The sequence below is a fragment of the Loxodonta africana genome, chromosome 10 (genome assembly GCF_030014295.1).
Source record: "Loxodonta africana isolate mLoxAfr1 chromosome 10, mLoxAfr1.hap2, whole genome shotgun sequence".
In the NCBI taxonomy this organism is placed as follows: domain Eukaryota; kingdom Metazoa; phylum Chordata; class Mammalia; order Proboscidea; family Elephantidae; genus Loxodonta; species Loxodonta africana.
The window spans coordinates 8121391-8143918 of record NC_087351.1 but is presented as its reverse complement, the minus strand read 5'-3'; the positions used below and the strand labels follow the sequence as shown (position 1 = coordinate 8143918).

The following is a 22528-nucleotide window of genomic DNA, read 5'->3' as shown; positions in this document are numbered from 1 at the left end:
TTCTTGGTGGTATGAGGTCCCCAACTCTCTACTTGCTTCCCTTTCCTTTTATCTCTTGAGAGATAAAAGGTGTGCAGGCCACACCCCAGGGAAACTCCCTTTACAGGGAGGTGACCTGAGCAAGAGTGTTACATCCCACCCTAATCCTTTTAACCACAGGCAGAGATTATGATTTAAAGCACATAGGAAAATCACAAAATGGAGGACAGCCACACATGGCCTGACAAAGTTGGCACATATTTTGGGGGGACACAATTCAACCCATTACATTAATTCTCCTGGTACTTTCAGCCTTCATGTCCCAAGCAATCTGTCATGAAGACTGTTCAGGTAGACATTACCCTTCATAATTTATGCCTACTTTTACAAGAGTGCACCAACTGAAAAGTTGATTTGCAGAAAAAGGCTGGATCACCATGAGGTGGCAGTAGCGAGCAGCCTGGCAGAGAGGCCTGCATCTCTGGGTTGGGGAGGGGAGAGGGGCTGGGAGGGGAGGGCAGTATGTTGTAGGCTACCATGAAGCTGATTTTGGTTTTGTTCTTGGTTTTGTTTTTATCTGGAGGTGTCTTCCTGGAGAGGGAATTAGGCATGGCTTGTGGGTGTAATGGAAGTCTCAGTAGTCAATCTGTGGTTGGCAAATGTGCATCAGGAGAAAGGGAAACAAATCCTGAAATACACCAACCTCAAGAGGTCAGAGTTCTGTCTGGCTCTCTTGCTCTTTCTCTCTCTAACACACACACAGGAGAGAGGGAGGAAGACAGACAGAGTGAGAGAACTGGAGAGAATGGGAGAATGGAAAGGAAAGGAAGAGAGAATACATATGATACACACGCTGTTATCATTTGAAAACAGGGTTAAGTGAAAACAAGTCAGGAGGCAATTGCGACGAGAGTTAGATAAGATACCTTGGCTTTGCCTCTTCCATACTTAAGGGGGCCAAAGTACCACTGGATTAAACCCTAGGGTGGCTTCTAACACCCTCTGCATTTCTATCTCCCCTGCTGTAAATACAGAGAAACCAGAAAATGTTAATGATGGATGGCATTTTCAAAAACATGCCCAAGAGATGACACGTCTCGCCCAAGTTCATATGGTTAACTAATGGGTATTAGAATTAGAACTGAGTTCATGTGTCCTGGTTGTTGATAGACTATCCTTTCCAAGTCACAAGAGCAGAAGAATTTGATACTTCCTCCCAAACATAAAAGGCATTTAAAAATATGAAATTCCATGATTCTCATTATTCTTAATTAATATTTTGTTCTATGAGGCAAATTCTGTGCCACAAGGGACTATAAGGTATCATTCTGATTGTCTGATAAGTTAACATGGTGATCAGTTAATATGCTGCACAATCCCTTGGTAATTTCAGCCTTAGAAGACACCTCAGCAGTAACGTATCTTTTTCTTACTTCTAATTTCTTCCTAAGTAGGAAATCTGAAAGAGGCCAAATGGCATAATTTAATGCTTTACGATTTTTCTCATCTTGAAGGAGAATCTTATACCAAAATTCAATGTGTAAAACAGGTAATGTAAACCTGGAAGAGGTTGTGAGGATGATAGAGTCTTACCTGCTTCTTAACTGTGCTATCCCTCACCATTCAAGACGGTCCCAGGGCTTCACTGGAGGAACGTTAATATCATGATGGACTGGCAGGAATGGGGCGTCGTGGCCAAAGAAACCTTGAGTCAAACCTTGCCTCCATTTTTTATAATCTGTTTGACATTCATCTCACTTGATTTCTCTTAAGCGTCAGCTTTGTCACCTAAAACATAGGAATAACATTGATATAATAAAGTTAGACTGAGGATTAAATGCTTTGTTCCCACAGGAGTAGTGGAGTTTATTGGAAGACAGGGATTCAAGCCTACTTCTTCCTTAAGGTCATCCCTGGGCCAGGGACGGGGTGGGGTGGGGACTTTTGCTTGCGTTGTTGGCAGCCTTGGGAGTGGGGCTAGGGTTAGAAGAGGGACAGAGAGCCCTTCTTTGGAAGGGTACGGTCACCTCACACTCACCAGACAGCCCTGCAGTCGTCATCACTCACTGCTGCAGAGGCAGCTTTGGGTCCAGTCCAAAACCAAGCCTGGAAAAGATTTGGGATTTGTGGAGCCCTTGATAATACCAGGCAAAATCAGAGAGTCAGTACCACTTAGGTGAGGGTCTGTGGCTGGGCCAGGGAGACTCCTGGGCCAAGAGGCATCAAGGCCAACCTTGGAAAAGATCTAACTCACGGTTTGAATCCAGTAATCGTGCCCGAGTCCCCTGGTGCACATTAACACAATCTGAAACAACGAGCATCTCTAACTGCTTCTCACCAAGTCCCAGGAAGTCTATACGTCAAACGGAGATCTGGTACCAACCTTTATGCCTCATCACAAAGCATCGATGTAAGTTTTTCATGTTTTGGAGAATTAGGGTTAATGCTCAGAAGGAAAGCTTCTCATAAAAGGAAACTAATGAAATGTGGCTCTGAACAGATTTTTCAGAAACGTGTCTTTCATCCTGCTTGGGGTCTCCTGGAAGGAAAGGGTTTGCTCTGATAATCACCAAGCTGTGGAAAACCAAGACTACTTTGCTTTTTCTTTCTTTTTCTTTGACCCAGAAACGCTTTCCTTCCCTTTCGTCTCTTAAAACCTCTATTAGGGACCATTTTGTGACAGTGGCTTTGTAATCTCCCAATTCTGGCTCTTGAGTGGGGACCAAATAAAAGGCTTGCTGGCTCCCTCACAGGGGTCTGGAAAGGCCATGCCTTTCCCAGCTGGCCAGGAGAGCCGGAAGCCTGGGAAGGCTGTCCACAGGCTGTCTGGCTAGTTTGAAGGAAGAGAGGGGGAGGAGGCTAATTCCTAGCTGACTGGACCTCGAAAGGCAACCTCTTTTCCCTTTGGCTGATAAGTCTGCATTAGAGGCCAAGAATTCAAGCTTAGTTCCTGTCAGCTTGTCGCCTTGCTTGTGGGCTTTCAGAATGAACAGAGTCCAGAAGAAGCCACAGGGCTGCCTGAGACAGGCTTACAACTCAGCCACGAGGGAAAAAGGCCCTCTCTGTCACCACTGGGGTCAGTCTCTTAGTCAGAAGCCTCTCTCCTTTCAATAAAGAGGAGAGTAAGGATAAATGGCCTAATTAGTCGTGGAATGTTTGCCCAATATTTTGAGGATCTTGTCTATTTTCCCATGAAATTACCCTAAACATAAACTATAAGCACCTTTCTCTGCCCAAGTATTGTAAACCTACTGTACCTGTAAAGGGGTACAGGGCATCAAGTCTTAAACTTATGAGAATACTTTTTTGCAGTAAATGTTACATGACTGCAAAAAGCCATTTTAAGATAGGATTCTTTTCAGAGACTTGTGTGACCTCAATGAAATCTGACTTACGTGACATCACTGTCATTGGTACTGGCTTTATTAAAACCTTTCAATACCTGTGAAGCCTACTACATGTAAGGAAGAACCAAGTCTTAACCATTTTTGTTTCCCCAGAGCTTAATATTTAGGCACAGACAATAATGCTCAGCAAATGTCCCCTTTGTTTCACTGTATTCTGTGGCCCCTTTGCATTTAGGCAGGGCACTGTGACCGATGCTGGCCAATGAAATGTAGGTGGAAGTAATGTGCGTGTCATGTCTGGACTGAGACCGTGCAAGCCCACTGTCTTGGTCACCTAGTGCTGCTGTAACAGAAATACCACAAATGCATGGCTTTAACAAAGAGAAGTTTATTCTCTTACAGCCTAGTTACTAGGCTAGAAGTCCAAATTTAGGGCATCAGCTCCAGGGGAAGGCTTTCTCTGTCGACTCTGGAGGAAGGTTCTTGTCATCAATGTTCCCCTGCGTGGTAACGCCAAGCCTAAAGGACATGCCCTATTCCTGGCACTGTTTTCTTAATGGTATGAAGTCCCCACACTCTGCTTGCTTCCCTTTCCTATTTTTCTCTTTTAAGATAAAGGGTGGTGCAGGCCACACCCTAATCCTCTTTAACATAAAGTTACAACCACAAAATGGAGGACAACCACACAGTACTGGGAATCATGGCCTAACCAAGTTGACACATATTTTGGGGGAACACAATTCAATCCATGATACCCACATGCAATTTTTTATGATTTTATGGGATGATTTCCTGGTGTGATTTTATGGCTATCAAGGCAGACAGGCGTTCCAGAAGGCTCAGCTACCAGGTGATGGAGTTGCCATCAGCTTGGATCTCTGAGTGACATTGTGGAACAGAGTGCCTACTGACCCCATATTGGACATGATTTGTGAGCAAGAGTAAACCTTTGTCATAAGTCACTGAGATTTGGACGTCAACTTGTGACAGTTGCATAATGGAGCCTATTTTAATAAAACTGCCAAGCAGGTAGTGTGTACTCAATTCATATTTGTTGAATAAATGAAAGAACTCTCATTTACTCACACTTAAAAATGGCCTAAATCATAACCATAGCCAACATATTTGAGCCTTTTCTATGTGCCAGGCACTGTGCTAAGCCACTTGCATGTATAATCTCACCTATGTTGATACCGGTTTTATGACATATATTCCTATTTTTCAGAAAAGACCTAGAGCTGCTAAGCCTTGTCACACAGAATGTTTTGGAGACTCAATTCAAATGCAAGCATTCTGACTCTAGAATCCATTACAGCATATCTGACCTTCATTTTTGTGTATCATATATCGTTACCTGCTTCCTTTATTGGTATGTCGTATTTTTGAGTAGGCAACCTGAAGTCTAGCTGGAAAGCCCCCAAACAATCCCTATTCCTAAGTCAACAAGGACTGGTGTTTTGACTCCTTGTAACAGAGCTTTCAATTCCTGCTAAGGAGAGGATTGTAAGGGAGAGTCCATGGGGGTTGGAGCCTGAAAGAGAGGAAAATTGACAGCTTTCCAGTTCATTCTATGTCAAATCTTTATTCTAGAACTTAATTATTTTGTTTGAGATTAAGTCTGATAACATTATGTTAAATCAGTATTTATCTGTAAATTAAAAACCTTCAGAGTTTGGGATGGATCAGAATTACCCTTGCTTCAGTTTCTCCCTTTCTAACAATGGCTGTATCTTCTTTTATTTGTTGCTTATGTACTAAATACCCTGGTCCTGGGACTCAGGAAGAACACTTAAACACACACCTCTAGTTGCTCACAGCGACTGTGCTAAATGCTGGAGCTATAGTGGGGCTTGTACCGAATGCAGTGAGAAGAAAGAGGGTTGTTGGGGAAGGCCTGGGTTACACGACAGGCAACATTCATCCTGGGCCTTAAAGGAGATGTGGGCATGTCAGAGGTGGTAGCTAGGGCATTGTAAGCAAAGCCAGGGAGACAGGAAAGGGCTCTATATTTGGAATGTTAAGGCAGTTCATTTCATTCAGCTCTATGCTACACTGGTGACTAGTTGAAGCTCAGATTTCATGAGGGGACAGATAGAGAAATGAACTACAAATATTATTTAGGATCAGGGTGGAAGGTGCTTTGTTTATCTTGCTAATTTGGAGGTGTCACTTAAGGAGAACCCTAAATAACCTTTCCTGTTTCCATAGAATTGATGCTGACTCATGGCAACCCTATAGGACAGAGTAGTACTGCCCCACAGGGTTTCCAAGGCTGTAATCTTTTATGGAAGCAGACTGCTACATCTTTCTCCCATTGAGCAGCTGGTGGGTTCCAACTGCCAAGCTATCAGTTAGCAACCGAGCACTTAACCAGGGCTCCTTAAATAACCTTAAAATATTCCCTTTTATTTGATGAAAGGAAATGGGCCTAATTATTGTACACACTTTATGCATTGGAAAAATCTGAAAACTCAATATGCATTATCTTCAAGTTCCCCATTGCAGTCAGCATAAATCAATGACGGAGTGTAAAAACAGCTTAGCATTGTGTGCTATTTCTTCCACTTCTCTTACCCCCCTTGCTCAGTCTACAACCTCTCCTGTGTTTCTCTCTTCTTCCTTCCACCTCCCCTCCTCAAAAAAAAAAAAAAACACTGAGATGGTTTAAGGAACAAATGCTGGGAAGGGAAATGAGGAAGAAGCCTGGATATAGACTGACGTTAATACACCCCAAGCAAGGTGTCTGATTTATTCAGTCAACATAACAGTTGCGTTTCCCCCCATTGACTTATCCTGTTGACCGAGGTCTGAGACTTGACTCCTGCTCCATCTTAGGGTTTTCCCCTTTGACTCCAGCCCGTTCACTTACTTAACACACCTTCACCTCCCTCTTTCCCACTGAGGCCTTGGGCAGGCCATTTCTTTATGCAAAAATCTATCTTTCATGCAAAAATATGTTGGCCTTTGAAGAAGGAGGATGCATTAATGCTTAGTAGTCATGTAAAAGAGTCACATAGCATGATTAAAGGTTCCTGGTGTGGGAACTATGCAGATGAATCAGGAAACTGTTATTTCATAGTGTGGAATCTGTTTTTTCCCTGAAATATTAATTTATTCAACCAAAGTTTATTGACTAGATTCACAAACAAGATAGTTCCAAAATTTCTTGAAAATGTGCCCTTTCTCTGGAATACATTACAGTAGTTATTACTGTGCATTTTTTTTAGGGAAAGATGAGTGTTTTCAAAATGCCATGTGTAAGCTGTGTTATCTGTCTCATCCTAACAACCTGGGGAGAGTATAAAATGGGAATGCTTGCTGCTAATGACACAGTTTTCTTGGGTTTGTTTCGATGGACCATTCATTTTGGACACATTTAAAATGCTTTCCATAGCTTCAGACATCCCACTTGCCCCATCCTGCCCAGCTGCCTCTCAAAAGTTGCCATTAGTCTATAGCAGAGAAAGATCAAAGATGACTTGGTGTAACTCATGTCACCACGAGAAAAACTCGAATCGCAAATTCCAGTAATTAGGGATTAATGCCATTATTTTATATTTGGAGGACAGCCTATTGTTATCAGTAAAAACAAATTTGGTCTATTTAGTGTTTTAATAAGCAAGAGGATTATGCTGGAAGTATCTAAACAGCCACAGAATTTGACGTTTTTGCTAATGGAATTGTTTTTGTTTTTGTTTTCAGTTGGGTGGCGAAGTGAAGAGCATCTAACTGACTGCTCTCTATATGATTCATTTTATCAGGCTTGCAATTGATTTCATTGGTCAAGCTGACAAAAAGATAACACTGGATGAATTGTTTTGTACCAGGTATTCTGATATAATCTAGTAAACTATACCAGAGAGAATATCGGCTTGGTCTCCTCATAGCTCAACTCTGTCTATGTAAATGCCCAATCAGGCGCTCATAAAAACTGAAATTATCACCTTCATTTTCTGTGGCTTGAAGTTGGAGCAAAAGTGTTCCATCAGTAAAATCTTCAGTGGTTTTTCGATCCTCATAATATCACCCAGCAGTTCTCTCCTTGAGTTGAGATAATAGCAGCAATTAGGCAGCTTTTATTTCTCAGCCCCTTTTAACTTTTGCTGTCTTATAGATGAGCGCACTGCATGTATATGTAACCGCCCTAGGGGGAATGCTGGCTAGTGTCAGAATCAGAGGAGAACAATTAGCCAAGTCATGAATTACCCTTCATTTTTCACTTTAGCCCCAAAGGTTAAATGTAGATGTCCTTAGTTTGCCCCATTCTCTGTTTTGACCACATGCATGCAAGCTTTGGTAGAGTTTCGCAGACTGGTAAAAAAAGTAAGGTTGTGAAAATCAGACACACTTGCATTTATTAGTGGTCACTAATGGCATGTAATTAAAGTAGTTACAGGAAGGGAAACAGACAATTAACTTGTTGGAAGTGTCAGCAAAGGGCACTAACAGTGTAAAGTTCTTGTCTGTCTGATTCATCTTTAAGTCCCACAAATATCATAAAGAAAGGGTAGTGCTAATTAGAAGAGTTGGGCTAATCCCAGATGTTTATGAAATAATCATGGCATCTGTAAGGTAAAGCAAAGAGCCGAGGGCAATGTGTTGGAGTGGTGTGGTATACAATGACTGAGCTAGCACCAAAAAAGGCATCATGAAGGGCGGTGGCTTGATCAGAGAGCCTTGACAAGGAATGACGGGAACATGTAAGTCTTCGCCAACATGTTCTTCAGTTCAAAGTCTAAACTGCATCCTTCAGCCCTGGTTGATCTTGGCCAAAACTAATAGTGTGCATTTATTAATACTATATTAGCAAGCAGGTTATAAGTTCCTGGGGACAGAAGTTTCATCTTGGAATTCTGTATTTGCTGTCCAGCTCAGTATAGGGCTGAGCATCAGCTGATGGGTAAGGACCTTCCTTCGTTGCCGAATCAGAGTCCCCGTCCCCAGCCTAGTTCTTTACGTTAAGTTTAGTGGGGGGTGAAATGGACCTTTTATGAAACTTATCCACAGTTATTGACACACAAGTACTATGCTAATTGCTAATAATATAATAAATTTTAAAATACCAGTAATCTTTTATTTTCTTGACTATAATCTTTTTTGTAATTTTTTAAATTTCGTTGTTGTTTTTGAGAGTGTATGCGGCAAAACGTACACCAATTCACCAGTTTCTGCATGTACAATTCAGTAACATTGTTTGCATTCTTCCAGTTGTACAACCATTCTCACCCTCCTTTTCTCAGTTGTTCCTCCTCCATTGACATAAACTCATCAACCCCTAAGGTTCTTACCTAATCTTCTGAGTTGCTGTTGTCAATTTGATCCCATGTAGATAGTTCTTAATAGAGCATAATGCTCAAAGTAGACATTTTTTACTAGTTGAACAATTATTTGGTTTTAAGAAAACTTCAAAGGATATTTTTGTTTCAAGTTTCATAAAGATTATCCCAGAACAATAGTTTCAGGGGTTCATCCAGCCTCCATAGCTCTAGAAATTCTGGAGTCCATGAGAATTTGAAATCCTCTTCTGTATTTTTCCCCTTTTGATCAGGATTCTTCTATAAAATCTTTGCTCAAAATGTTCAGTAACGGTAGCCAGGCACCATTGAGTTCTTCTGGTCTCATGACAAAGGAGGCAGTTGTTCATGGAGGCCATTAGCCGTTCATTCCATTTCCTCCTCCTATTCCTGACTCTCCTTACTCTGTTGCTGCAGGTGAATAGAGACCAATTGTTGTGCCTTGGATGGTCACTTGCAAGCTTTTAAGACCCCCAGAACTACACAGTGAACTAGGAGGTAGAATCGAAGCTCTAAGCACGTTATTAGGATAATTAACTGGGATATCCCATGAAACAATGACTCTAAATCTCCAAAACCTGGAACCAAATCCTATGTGTGTTTGGTTGTACATAAGTAGCCTCAGCAACTTTTTTTTTGGTCATTGTTGTAAATACATTTATCACACAACTTTTGCCAGTTCAACTTTTTACAGGTGTTCAGCTTATTGACAGTGCTTACAGTAATCTGCTGTGCACTTCTACCTTTATTCAATGTGATTTTTCCATCACTGTAAACTGAAATTCGGTACTCCATAAGCAATAACCCCCTTATCTACCTCCCTGCCACCCTCGTAACCACTAATAAACTTTGGTCTCTACACATTTACTTTTTCTTGCCCTTTTATATAAGTAAGGTCATACAATATTTGTCCTTTTGTGATGGACTTTTTTAACTTGACATAATATCTTCAAGCTCCATCCATAGTGTATCAAAGTATCAAGACATCATTTCTCCTACTAGCTGAGTAGTAGTCCACTGTATGTATGTACCACATTTTGTTTATCCATTCACTACACATCTTATATCATCCGGACAACTCTCTGCAGCTGTCCTTCAGGGAGTAGGGGAAGCCCTGATTTGGATTATTTCTATGTAAAACAAATGTAAATTTTAGAGTAGTGAGTTGGAAACCAACCTTTGGGGTAAGCAAATTGGGCCCTATTTTATGGTTAACTGAGTGATTACAATATACCAGGTATAGGAGCCATTTGTAGTCAGAGGAGTGCAGGCAGAAGATGAGAGCCCTCTCTAAAAATCAAAAGCGGACATCGAAACACAAATGTAGGGGGTTTCTGATCCTGTTAATTACACATTGCAACAGTCCTTAAAATCATTCTTTGCTTATCATTCTTATTGCACTGCCTGTGTTCCTTATTATTTCTTACCTAGAGGAAAACAATAACTTCCAGAGCAGCTAACCTTATTCCATCTCTCTCTATCTCCAATGTATTTGATGTACTTTTTCTATAACCTACATAATGGATAACTCTGATCATATTACTGTCTCACTCAGAAATCTCAGTGATTATCCATGGTGTACATGACAAAGTCCAAAACCCTCATCCTGACGGCCAAGATTACCCATAAACTCTACCTTTTGAAACCAATCACCTAGTACTCTCCTTCAAAAAAAAAAAAAAAAAAACAGTTGCCCTTGAGTTGATTACAATTCATAGTGATTTTTTTTCTATAGGACATAGTAGAACTGCCTCATAAAGTTTCTAAGGAGCGCCTGGTGGATTCAAACTACTGACCTGTTGGATAGTAGCCATAGCTCTTAACCACTACACCACCAGGTTTCACATCCTATGTTTCAAACTAAATAGCACTATTTGTGTATCTAGTATATTCCCTAAGCTTTCCCGACACCTTTCCCTGACTTATGCTATTCCAACCACGCTTCTACACCTCAATGCCTGGTTCACATGTCATACTAATGACACGGCCTCACCTAATTTCACAATCCTCCCCCACCCCAGCTTCTGCCCCTGAAGTCTCAAGGTTCTTATCTGTACTGTTTTAATTTGTATCTTATTTATTCCTAGACCCACCTTATTTTCTTAATAATACTGTAAGAGTCTTGGGGAGAGGAGTCTTGTCTTACTTACATTTGTGTCTTTGTAATGAAAGCATAATAGCTTAAAATACACACACTTTCCACAACGCTGCTATCTTCTTTTACCAGTGAACTCCTACTTAAATGTGAAGATCCAGTTGAGATGTCACTTCTCCCAGAAAGCCCATCCTGAACTCTCGGGCTGGATTAAGTACACCTTTGTGGGTTTTTTATTGTTGTTGTTGTTGATATTCCTATCTTGGTACCTATATTATTATACTGAAATTATCTAATTATCAGGCTGTTGCTGCTGTTAAACTTAAAATTCTCCCAAGGAATTGTCTAGTATTAAATTTCTTGAGCCTTGAATAATGCCTGTCATATTGTAGGTGCTCAGGACATACTGAGTGACTCTTTAAGGGCTCAAATCCATGATGGCTTTTCGGGTAGGGGTGGAAAGTGTCTCCAGTAGGTGAGGGTAGTTTAAATAAGGTTTAGAGGCCCTTTTTGAGGTGAGCAGCCACAAAACACTTTCAGTCCTCAGGTTCTAAAATTATACTCAGCCTGGGCTTTGTCATCTTGAACTCCATAGCTGTCCCTATTTACAGCTACAAAGTAGCTCTGTACGTAAGTGCATGAAGGAGATAAGTACCTTTGGAAGATTTGAAAAGACTTTGGGTGGATTTGAGAAAGCAGCAAACGTTTTAAACTCTTAAGCCTTATTTAGGTACCTGAGCTCCAATTATTTGCAGTGGGACATTTCTCATGGTTCTTCTTAGACTGGCCTTGACTGAGTGTTTCCAAGAATTAGAGATTGATGAATACTACCTTATCTTAACTCAAGGCCATTGCAGTTTCCAGACACCTGGCCCTGAAGTTGGGTAACTGTGCCCCCAACTCACAAATCTATTCAATTCCGTTGCACGCTCAGAACAGTGGGGAAGATGGCTCTTTCTGGTCTGCTATTAGTATGTAGTGTATCCCTCCTAAGTTAAAATCTGACCCTAATACTAGGAAGGAACGTAATTGTTGGTTATGTATTGATCAGCCGTACCTGTTTATGACATAGCTTTATTTTTGTGTACAAAATAATGCAAATAAACGGGATAGAGGCAGGTGAGACCTGTCAGGTCTGGTTATTTGCAGAGAGCTTCAAAAAAAAAAAATTTTTTTTTTCCTAGAAGTCATTTTTCAAAGATAAAAGGGAAAATATTTGATAAGAAAAATGAGGGCTGGCAGTTCAGGTACAGAGCATGTAGCGTGAGGAGACTTGGGCAGGGCTGAGAAAGTCATGAAAGGGAAAAGAGGCAGATCCTTTTGGCTAGAGCAAGACTCTGGGGAAGGAAATCATAAATGAATAAATCTTGGAATGTGGAGTCCAGTAGTTGATCAGCCTAGAATTTGGACTAAAGATATGACTTGACATATGGCAACAGATACTCATTAAAAATTATTGCATGAGGGAAGAGAGACACGGTGAAAATATTTTTGAGGAAGATTGTTTTAAAACTGTTACTGTGGTATAACATGTGAAAATGATAAAACAGGGGCCATTTTCTAAAAATCATTTGGCAACAATTGTGAAGATGGTGCAGAACTGGGCAGTGTTTCGTTCTGCTCTACTTGGGGCCACTGTAAGTCAGAACTGATTGGACAGCACATAACAACAACAATAGAAAAACAAGGGAGGGATTCTTGATTTGATAGGAAAAAGGATGAGCAATGTATTAACACATTAGGCTTGGGTCACTGGGAAAGTAATCAACTAGGTAGAAATGACTTGGAGAAAGGATGATATAATATTGGGGTTGATAACTTTCATTCATTCAACACTTTCAATAATTGTGAATTGAGCTCTGCTGTGTCCCAGGCATTTTTCAAAGTGATTGGTCTACATCAGTGAACAAAGCAGATATAAATTCCTGCCCTTTTGGGGGCTTAACATTCAACCATGGGGGGATATAGACAATCAACAGTATACATAATAAATAATATACATAGCTTATTAGAAGATGTTGTTGTCAGGTGCCCTGAAGTCAATTTCAACTCATAGGGTCCCTATGTGACAAAGTAAAACTGCCTCATTGGGATTTCTAGGCTGTAACCTTTACCAGAGCTGTTCTCCAGGTCTTTCTCCTCTGGAGCCGCTAGGTGAGACCCAAACACCAACCTTTCAGTTAGCAGCCAAGCTCCTAACCATTGTGCCACATAAATACAGGAAGGAAGGAAGGAAGGAAGGAAGGAAGGGAGGGAGGGAGGGAGGTAGGGAGGGAGGGAAGGAGGGAGGGAAGGAGGGAAGGGAAGGAAGAAAAAGGTATAGCAGAGTAAGAATGATCAGGAATGCAGTGAGTGTGGGGAGGACTTTGGAGTGATTCATTTAAAAATCATTTGACTTACTGTTAGAATATCCACTAGGACAACAGCATACAGTTTTAGAAATACTAGTAAACTAATTTTCGTATCTCTGATCGTAGGTAATCACTGGCCATAGACCTTTCAGCCTAAAAAGGTAAGTGCTAGGCTTTTTGGGAGTCCAGAGATCATCTTTCTTTCTTGTCTTTTTAATGTCCTTTTGCTTTCTTCATGTATGAGGTCCTTCATGTCATTCAACAACTCGACTGATCTTCAGTAATTGGAATTTAATGTGTCAAATCTATTTTTGAGATGGTCTCTGAATTCAGGTAGAATTCACTTAAGGTCGTTCATCTTGCAAAATTCTATCATGTGATCTTCATGTAGTTTCTGTTGCCCAAGCCATATTTTCCAACTACCAATTACTCTTCTTTGTTTCCAACTATCGTATTCCAATCACCAGTAATTGTCAATGCATCTTGATTCCATGTTTCATCAATTTCAGACTGCAGAAGTTGATAAAAACTTCAATTTCTTCATCTTTGGCATTAGTGGTTGGTGTGTAAATTTTAATCATAGTCATATTAATTGGTCTTCCTTGTAGATATATGGATTTTATCCTATCACTGACAATGTCATATTTCAGGATAGATCTTCATATGTTCTTTTTGACGATGAATGTAATGCCATTCCTCTTCAATTTGTCATTCCTGGCATAGTAGATCACATGATTGTCCAATTCAGAATGGCCAATACCAGTTCATTTCAGCTCAGTAATGCCTAAGATATCGATCTGAAAGTGTTTCACTTCATTTTTGACAACTTCCAATTTTCCTAGATTCATACTTCATATACTCCATGTTATGATTATTAATGGATGTCTGCAGCTGTTTCTTCTCATTTTGAGTCTGAAGCACTTGCTAATGAAGATCAAAGACTACATACTGCCTCTGTATAGATTACACCTCAACATAAAACAAAAATCCTCACAACTGGACCAATAAGCAACATCATGATAAACAGAGAAAATATTGATGTTTTCAAGGATCTTATTTTACTTATCCACAATCAACACCCATGGAAGCAGCAGTCAGGAAATCAAACAATGATGTATTTGCATTGGGCAAATCTGCTGCAAAAGACCTCTCTCTAAGTGTTAAAAAGCAAAGATGTCACTTTGAGGACTAAAGTGTGCCTGACCCATGCCATGGTGTTTTCAACCATCATATTCATATAAAAGCTGGACAATGAATAAGAAAGATTGAAGAAGAATTGATGTATTTGAATTATGATGTTGGCAAAGAATATTGAATATTCCAAGGACTGACAAGAATGAACAAATCTGTCTTGGAAGAAGTACAGCCAGAATGCTCCTTAGAAGTGAGGATGGCGAGGCTTCATCTCACGAACTTTGGACATGTTATCAGGAGGGATCCGTCCTTGGAGTAGGATGCCATGCTTAGTAAAGTAGAGGGTCATCAAAAAGAGGAAGACCCTCAATGAGATAGACTGACAGCAATATTGGGCTCAAACAGCAGTGATTATAAGGATTGCACAGCACTGGGCAATGTTTCGTTATGCTGTACACGGGGTTGCTATCAGTCGGTTTTGACTCAATGGTACCTGACAACAGAGATCATCTTGACTCTTGCGCTGATCTTGTTGCCTTCCAGGAAGGGGAAGAAAAGTCCAGGTTATACTTAGTGGTTGAATCCAAATGGCTGATGGGACATTAGTCCTATAGGACTCTTCACGTTGCTGTCATAGACAAATTTATGCTCTGAAGGTTGGTAAGGGCAGCTTGCCTTCTTTTGCCCACTCAGGACACCAGAATCATAACTGTAATAGCCAAGTATAAAAAAAAAATAGTCCATTCAAATTTCTCTCTATTGCAATATCTGGAAGCTAATTTCAACCCGGGACTGTTTGAAGACCATAGAAGGATTTGTTGAGGGATTAAATCTACTCTCTGGAATGAGAACTATATGGATTCTACTATTCAGTTACCATGGGGCTACATTTACTATATAAAATCCATAAATATCACTCAGTGGAGTTCAATTTTCCATGTTCATACACTTCTCAGTAAGGATTTATTAAAGTCTGTAAACTCTAGTGACTAAAAATTGTGTCTATGCTGGTTCACTCTTGAACTCTTCTCTCTTTTTGTTCATTTTTCTTGGCGTCCTTTTGCTTTGCTACAAAGGCCCTGCCTTGTTTCTTCCATACTGGAATGTGGGTTTCTGATTGCAGGGCCTTTATTGATAAGTTCTTGGGCTTCCTGTCTGTACATACTTGCTTCCACTTCACATTGGAGCTTTGCCAGGACTTTTGCCTAGGTCCAGTATGCTTGCCTGAATGCTGCTTGCCTGCTTTACTTGTTAGCCTCAGAAATGGCTTTGGCCTGTTTGCTTGGCTCTGCAACTGTTCCCATACAGGAGAGCTCCCTACTCTCCCCATTCTTTTTTGCCACAATCGGCATTTTCTTCTCATTATGAAGCATTCTAAGCATACTCTGACAGCAGGAAGGGTATTTTAAGTCTCTTTTTGGCAGTAAGAGTCATCTCCTGCTTGGTGCCAAGCTGCAAACATTCCCTGTTGTGCAGTGCTTTGCCACTGTCTCAGCAGTGGCCTGCAGAGTTACTTCCTGTGTAGCACCATTAAATATCCCTGCCCCCCATCAACAGCAATTCAGGAACACTTCCTGTGTAACACTATTAAAATCCCTGTCCCAGCAGTAGCATTTCAGGTGTACTTTTGTGGTACTTCAGGGGCACTTCCTGGGTAACACCATTAAAATTCTTGCACCATGGGAAGTGGTGCAGGGATACTTCCTGTGTAGCACCATTGAGTATTTTGTTGAGAGGCATCAAAGCAAATCAGGATCCTTCTTACCTAGTTTGTTCTCTAAAATGTTGGAGTTCTTCACAACACACAAGATACTATTACTAGTTAATTGATTAATTTAATCTTTTATTCCCTGTCAGAGTCAAATCATGCCAGGCAAAACCAGGCATGGAAATGATGGCATCCAATTAGGTTTAAGGCCCCAAGTAACCTCTGAATTGATAATAGCATTCAAGAAGGAAGCGAATGCTATGCTATGTATATCCTGCATGTTTTTAATTCTTTTCTTCATTCCTTAACAATAAACAATGCACAAAACACAGCCTAAACCCTATCACTATCATGAAAATGGTCAATTTTAAGAGCAGTTTCACATTGTGCAGTTGTGGGCTTAGGAGAAGTGAATGCTAAGTGGTTTCCTGTGGGATAGCTCCCGACTCTACTTGATTGATTTGAAAGGTTGTTAAGACTTCTTTGTATATTTTTCAAAGGCTTCACAAGAATGATTTAGCATATCACACTGGACAAACATCTTAGACTTAGGATAATATAATAATTTATGAATACTTATGAATATTCACTCTAAAGAACCCTTCAAGTTGGAATTCATGTGGCTTTTATTTTACAGAAGAGGTTGATTCACAATGTTCTTTGATCACATAATGCAATGTCTCTGTCACCATCACCAAACTGAATATGATGCAACATGTGGTCACAATCTGAGTCACTATGGCCTGCAAGAAGGACACAAGAGGGATCAATATTTCTAGATCCATATTTAAGTAATGGGTTACATTAAATGAAACCAGGTAATAATTTTTGATAAACTCCATGTTTGTCAGGGTATCTAAATACGGTCTATTTTTGAAGAAGTGGTTAATACTTTGGAAGACGGAATCAACACAAAATGATCACAATCAGATAAACACATAGCCCACCCTAAAAAAAATGAAGGTCACCAGAAATAAGTACTTGACAATACATTTTGCAGAGAGTGAAATAAAAAAAACTCTCTGGTTTAATTGTAATTAAATCTATACCAAAGATAATTATATAATGTTTAATCCAAAGAGAGTTGTGTCAGGCTTAATTATGGTATGTATCTAGCTTTCTAGAATGATGTCATTAAATTGAGTTAGCTGGCCCATTATCCGGAACTGATGGCACACTAAGAGAAAAAAAGCAAAAAGCAGAAAACCCAGCCAACCTGGTGTGTGAATCTCTTACGAGAGTGGCAGATAGGCATAGCACCAAGCTGGAGTGGCATCGTGGCCCACAACATAGCTCATATAGCCAAAAGTTGTGGTGCTGCTCTCTGTTGTGCACCGGATTTTCTGAGATCTTTCATCAGCCACAGTTAACATGGTAGAAGAAGACAGTATTGTTTTCCAAAAGGAACCAGAAAGATTCAGTCCACTCTTCCCACACCATTGTTTTTTGCAAGTCCACATTGTTGAAATGTATTTGTATAGAGAAAGAAAGATAAGATTGTCAAAAAGTTGCTTTGTAGTGAACTGAATTAGGGCAATGGGGCTGGATAGGAGGGTGGTGCTTAGGTGAAACGTCCAAAGTATGCAATAAAGGCCAAAGTCTCCCAAAGTCCATAGTTACGGCTACTGGGAAAATGGAATTGCAGACATTTTATGACCAGGCATAAGAGCTCATTTTTAAGGTATGAAAAAGTTTACAAGGAAAGTTACAAACAGTATCAGACTATGAAAAGAGCAGCGGCAGTCAATGTTCCCACTGATATTTTACAGGTGTGTACTGAGTGAATTTGTAAATGTGCACCTCATATCAAAAAATAAACAGATGTGCACTACAAACAGGAACAACAATGAAACAACTTACGTAGACTTCATGAAGATTGCACTTCTGACGTTGCTTCTGGTGGTGAGAAGGCATTGCAGGCGGAGAGCTTGTGTTTGTAGAGTTCTGCCCTTCACTGAGGACGATGAAAATGTTGATGCACCCCGACCGAATGCTTTGAGCTGTTTCTCACGGGTCTGGGCCAACTCAGAAACACCCTCTCACCCATTCCAGTTGTGAGCTCAAGTGCAAAGTTTCCAGACAGCTGGACTTGCATTCCATGAAGAAGATGGGGCCACCAAGGAATCACGTCTGTTATTTTGGCCTCACATGTGCCCTGCGGAAACCAAATTCTCCACCTGGCCGAAGACATGGGAGAGGACTTTCGTCATTATTATTATCTTTTTTAAATTTTTTTTGGTGATTTCTTGACCTTAGGAAACTCTCTTTAACTGGATTTGTAAATTTTTGTAGGATAGAATTTAAAAAAAAAAAAAAATTTTTTTTTTTTTTTTTTAGAATTTAGACTAGAGATTCATCTAATGACACCGAGGTTAACCCGTGCCACCATGTATACACTAACGTACAGCCTGGCTTCACAAGGCCTTCATAGTTTGGCCCCTACCTGCTTATCAACTCTATTTGCCTGGCACTCCCTAAGCATCCTAGGGTTGAGCCATATTTATGATATGACATTCTCAGAACACACCATTGTTCTTAAATAAATATTTTTTGAGTAACCACTATATACTGTTTTCACCATGGTCACTGCCCTCAAGTCTAGTGAGACAAAGCAATATTAAACGAGCAAATACACAAATAAACTATGGTGTGATATTTTTATACAATATGTAACACATTAATACATTAGCTTTGTAAAAACAATCAAATACACGAATACATAGAGTCAAAATGGAAGTGCCTGGACTAGCCAAGATATTCAGTTGAATGTGACAGAAACAAAATCAAGTTAAGAAAAATGAATTTCATGATTCATAGAACTGGGAAATCCAGGAATGGGGCTGGCCTTAAGGCATGAGTAGTCAATGCCTGACTAGATGCAAATATGCAAAGATTCAAGTGATTGGCCTCTCTCCTCCTCTCCCAGCTCCTCCTCCCTCTCCTCCAATCAGCCTCTCTTTCTCTCTCTCAAAGGTTTCTCCCTTATTTCCTCCTAGCACAGGAAGTCAGGAGGTGGGACATGGCTTCTGAGAGCTGTAGATTAATCATACTGTTAGTAGCCCTAGGAAAACAAGAATGCTTACTTCTCTCAATATCCATATATGCAGACTCAGAGAAAGATACTGATTGGATCTTCTTAGGTCATCTGACCATACTTAACAATTTCTGTGCAAGAGAGTGTGTACTGTGATTGATATCCTAGTAAAAACCTCAGAGAATAGTTGTTGTTGTTGTTAGGTGCCATCGAGTCGGTTCTGACTCATAGCGACCCTATGCACAACAGAACGAAACACTACCTGGTCCTACGCCAGCCTTACAATTGTTGTTATGCTTGAGCTCATTGTTGCAGCCACTGTGTCAATCCACCTCACTGAGGGTCCCCCTCTTTTCCACTGACCATGTACTCTGCCAAGCATGATGTTCTTCTCCAGGGATTGATCCCTCCTGACAACATGTCCAAAGTATGTAAGACGCAGTCTTGCTATCCTTGCCTCTAAGGAGCATTCTGGCTGTACTTCTAAGATTTGTTCGTTCTCTTGGCAGTCCATGGTATATTCGATATTCTTAGCCAGCACCACAATTCAAAGGCATCAACTCTTCTTTAGTCCTCCTTATTAATTGTCCAGCTTTCACATGCATTTGATGTAATTGAAAATACCACGGCTTGGGTCAGGCACAAGGTAACATCTTTGCTCTTCAACACTTTGAAGAGGTCCTTTGCAGCAGATTTGCCCAATGCAATGGGTCGTTTGATTTCTTGACTGCTGCTTCCATGGCTGTTGATTGTGGATCCAAGTAAAAGGAAATCCTTGACAGCTTCAATTTTTTCTCCGTTTATCATGATGTTGCTCATTGGTCCAGTTGTGAGGATTTTTGTTTTCTTTATGTTGAGGTGCAATCCATACTGAAGGCTGTGGTCTTTGACCTTCATTAGCAAGTGCTTCAAGTCCTCTTCACTTTCAGTGAACAAGGTCGTGTCACCTGCATAACACAGGTTGTGAATGAGTCTTCCTCCAATCCTGATGCCCCATTCTTATTCATATAATCCAGCTCCTCATATTATTTGATCAGAGTATGGATTGAATAGGTATGGTGAAAGAACACAACCCTGATACACATCTTTCCTGACTTTAAAACAGTCAGTATCCCCTCGTTCTGTCTGAACAACTGCCTCTTGGTCTATGTAAAGGTCCTTCATGAGCACAATTAAGTGTTCTGAAATTCCCATTCTCTGCAGTGTTATCCATAGTTTGTTATGATGCACACAGTCGAATGCCTTTGCACAGTCAATAAAACACAGGGAAACATCCTTCTGGTATTGTCTGCTTTCAGCTGGGATCCACCTGACATCAGCAATGATATCCCTGGTTCCATGTCCTCTTCTGAAACCAGCCTGAATTTCTGGCAGTTCCCTGTCGATATACTGCTGCAGCCGTTTTTGAATGATCTTCAGCAAAATTTTGCTTGCGTGTGATATTAATGATATTGTTCTATAATTTCCACATTCGGTTGGATCACCTTTCTTGGGAATAGGCATAAATATGGATCTCTTCCAGTCAGTTGGCCACGAAGCTGTCTTCCATATTTCTTGGCATAGACGAGTGAGCACCTCCAGCGCTGCATCTGTTTGTTGAAACATCTCAATTGATATTCCATCAATTCCTGGAGCCTTGTTTTCCACCAATGCCTTCAGTGCAGCTTGGACCTCTTCCTTCAGTGCCATCGGTTCCTGATCATAGGCCACCTCTTGAACTGGTTGAATGTTGACTAATTCTTTTTTGGTACAATGATTCTGTGTACTCCTTCCATCTTCTTTTGATGCTTCCTGCGTTGTTTAATATTTTCCCCATAGAATCCTTCACTATTGCAGCTCAAGTCTTCAATTTTTTCTTCAGTTCTTTCAGCTTGAGAAACACCGAGCGTGTTCTTCCCTTTTGGTTTTCTATCTCCAGCTCTTTGCATATGTCATTACAATACTTTGTCTTCTCAAGCTTCCCTTTGAAATCTTCTGTTCAGTTCTTTTACTTTGTAATTCTTCCTTTTGCTTTAGTTGCTCGACTTTCGTGAGCCAGTTTCAGAGTCTCCTCTGACATCTATCTTGGTCTTTTCTTTCTTTCCTGTCTTTTCAATGACCTCTTGCTCTCTTCATATATAATGTCCTTGATGTCATTCCATAATTCGTCTGGTCTTTGGTCACTAGTGTTCAATGCGTCAAGTCTGTTCTTCAGATGCTGTCTAAATTCAGGTGGGTTATACTCAAGGTCATATTTTGGCTCTAATGGACTTGCTCTGATTTTCTTCAGTTTCAGCTTGAACTTGCATATGAGCAATTGATGGCCTGTTCCACAGTCAGCCCCTGGCCTTGTTCTGATCAATGATATTGAGCTTTTCCATCATCTCTTTCCACAGATGTAGTCAATTTGATTTCTGTGTGTTCCATCTGGCGAGGTCCATGTGTATAGTCGCTGTTTATGTTGGTGAAAGAAGGTATTTGCAATGAAGAAGTCGTTGGTCTTGCAAAACTCTATCATTTGATCTCTGGCATTGTTTCTATCGCCAAGGCCATATTTTCTAACTACTGATCCTTCTTCTTTATTTCCAACTTTTACATTCCAACGGCCAGTAATTGTCAATGCATCTTGATTGCATGTTCGATCAATTTCAGACTGCAGCAGCTGATAAAAATCTTCTATTTCGTCAGAGAATAGGGGAGGAAGAATTCCCTAAAGAAAAGTGGGAAAAATAATTGGCCAATCATGTAATATCTATAGATACCCCTCCTCCAACCCCAATCCTTTCAAGAAGATCGCCAATATAACATTAGTTTTTATTTTTCTAAGCCTTTGTCCACACATTTATAATACATGCACATATATACATACATATCTGTATATGTACATGCACATATGTATATGTGTGTCTCTGTATACACATATACATATGTATGTATGGTTTTCCTTAAAAAACATAAATTGGATTATATGTATAGTTTTATAATTTTCTTTATTAAAGTGGACATTGTATCTTGACTTTTCCTTTTCACTAAATATGGATCTACTTCTTTCTTTTTGGATCTACTTTAATCTTTTTGGTAATAAAGATATATGTATATGGTACTTCAAGCTTTCTTATTTATGGGTATTTAGGTTTTATTTCTAATTTATAGTTGCAATGGCTCAATGAACATCATACATGATTCTTTATGTACATATGTATTTGGCGTATTTATCTATCAGTGGTTATCATAATTGTGTTGCTTATCTAGGTTAATCCAACTCCAATATTAGAAAAATATTTTATATTCATCTAACATTTTTCATAGTTTTGCTTTTTATACTTAGCTCTTTCCCTCATCTGGATTTTAATGAATGGTTTGAGGCAGGAATCTGTTATTCACTTTCTCCTGCCTCCCCCCTCCCACCAACAAAATGCCCGTCACTTGTGTCAGCACCGTTAATTGATCCTTTCCTGGCTGTTTGGAGAGGATACTTCCATCAGGTACAAAATCTCTGATATACATGCTTATGTTTCTAGACTCTATATTCTGTTCTACTGGTCAGTTTGTACATTTCTAAATCAGTTATACTTTTTTGGGGGGGTTGTTGGTTTTATCATTACTA

At 40.1% G+C, this 22528-nt stretch overlaps 1 protein-coding gene across 1 annotated transcript in view; it reads left to right on the top strand.

The window, feature by feature from the left end:
* The window catches only part of SEMA6D (semaphorin 6D), a 751241-nt gene that overhangs the window by 349348 nt on the left and 379365 nt on the right, over positions 1-22528 (top strand). The window contains exon 7 of the mRNA XM_064292008.1: positions 13193-13227. The gene's annotated coding sequence lies outside the window, so the exon portion shown is untranslated. The remainder of the gene's footprint in view (positions 1-13192; positions 13228-22528) is intronic.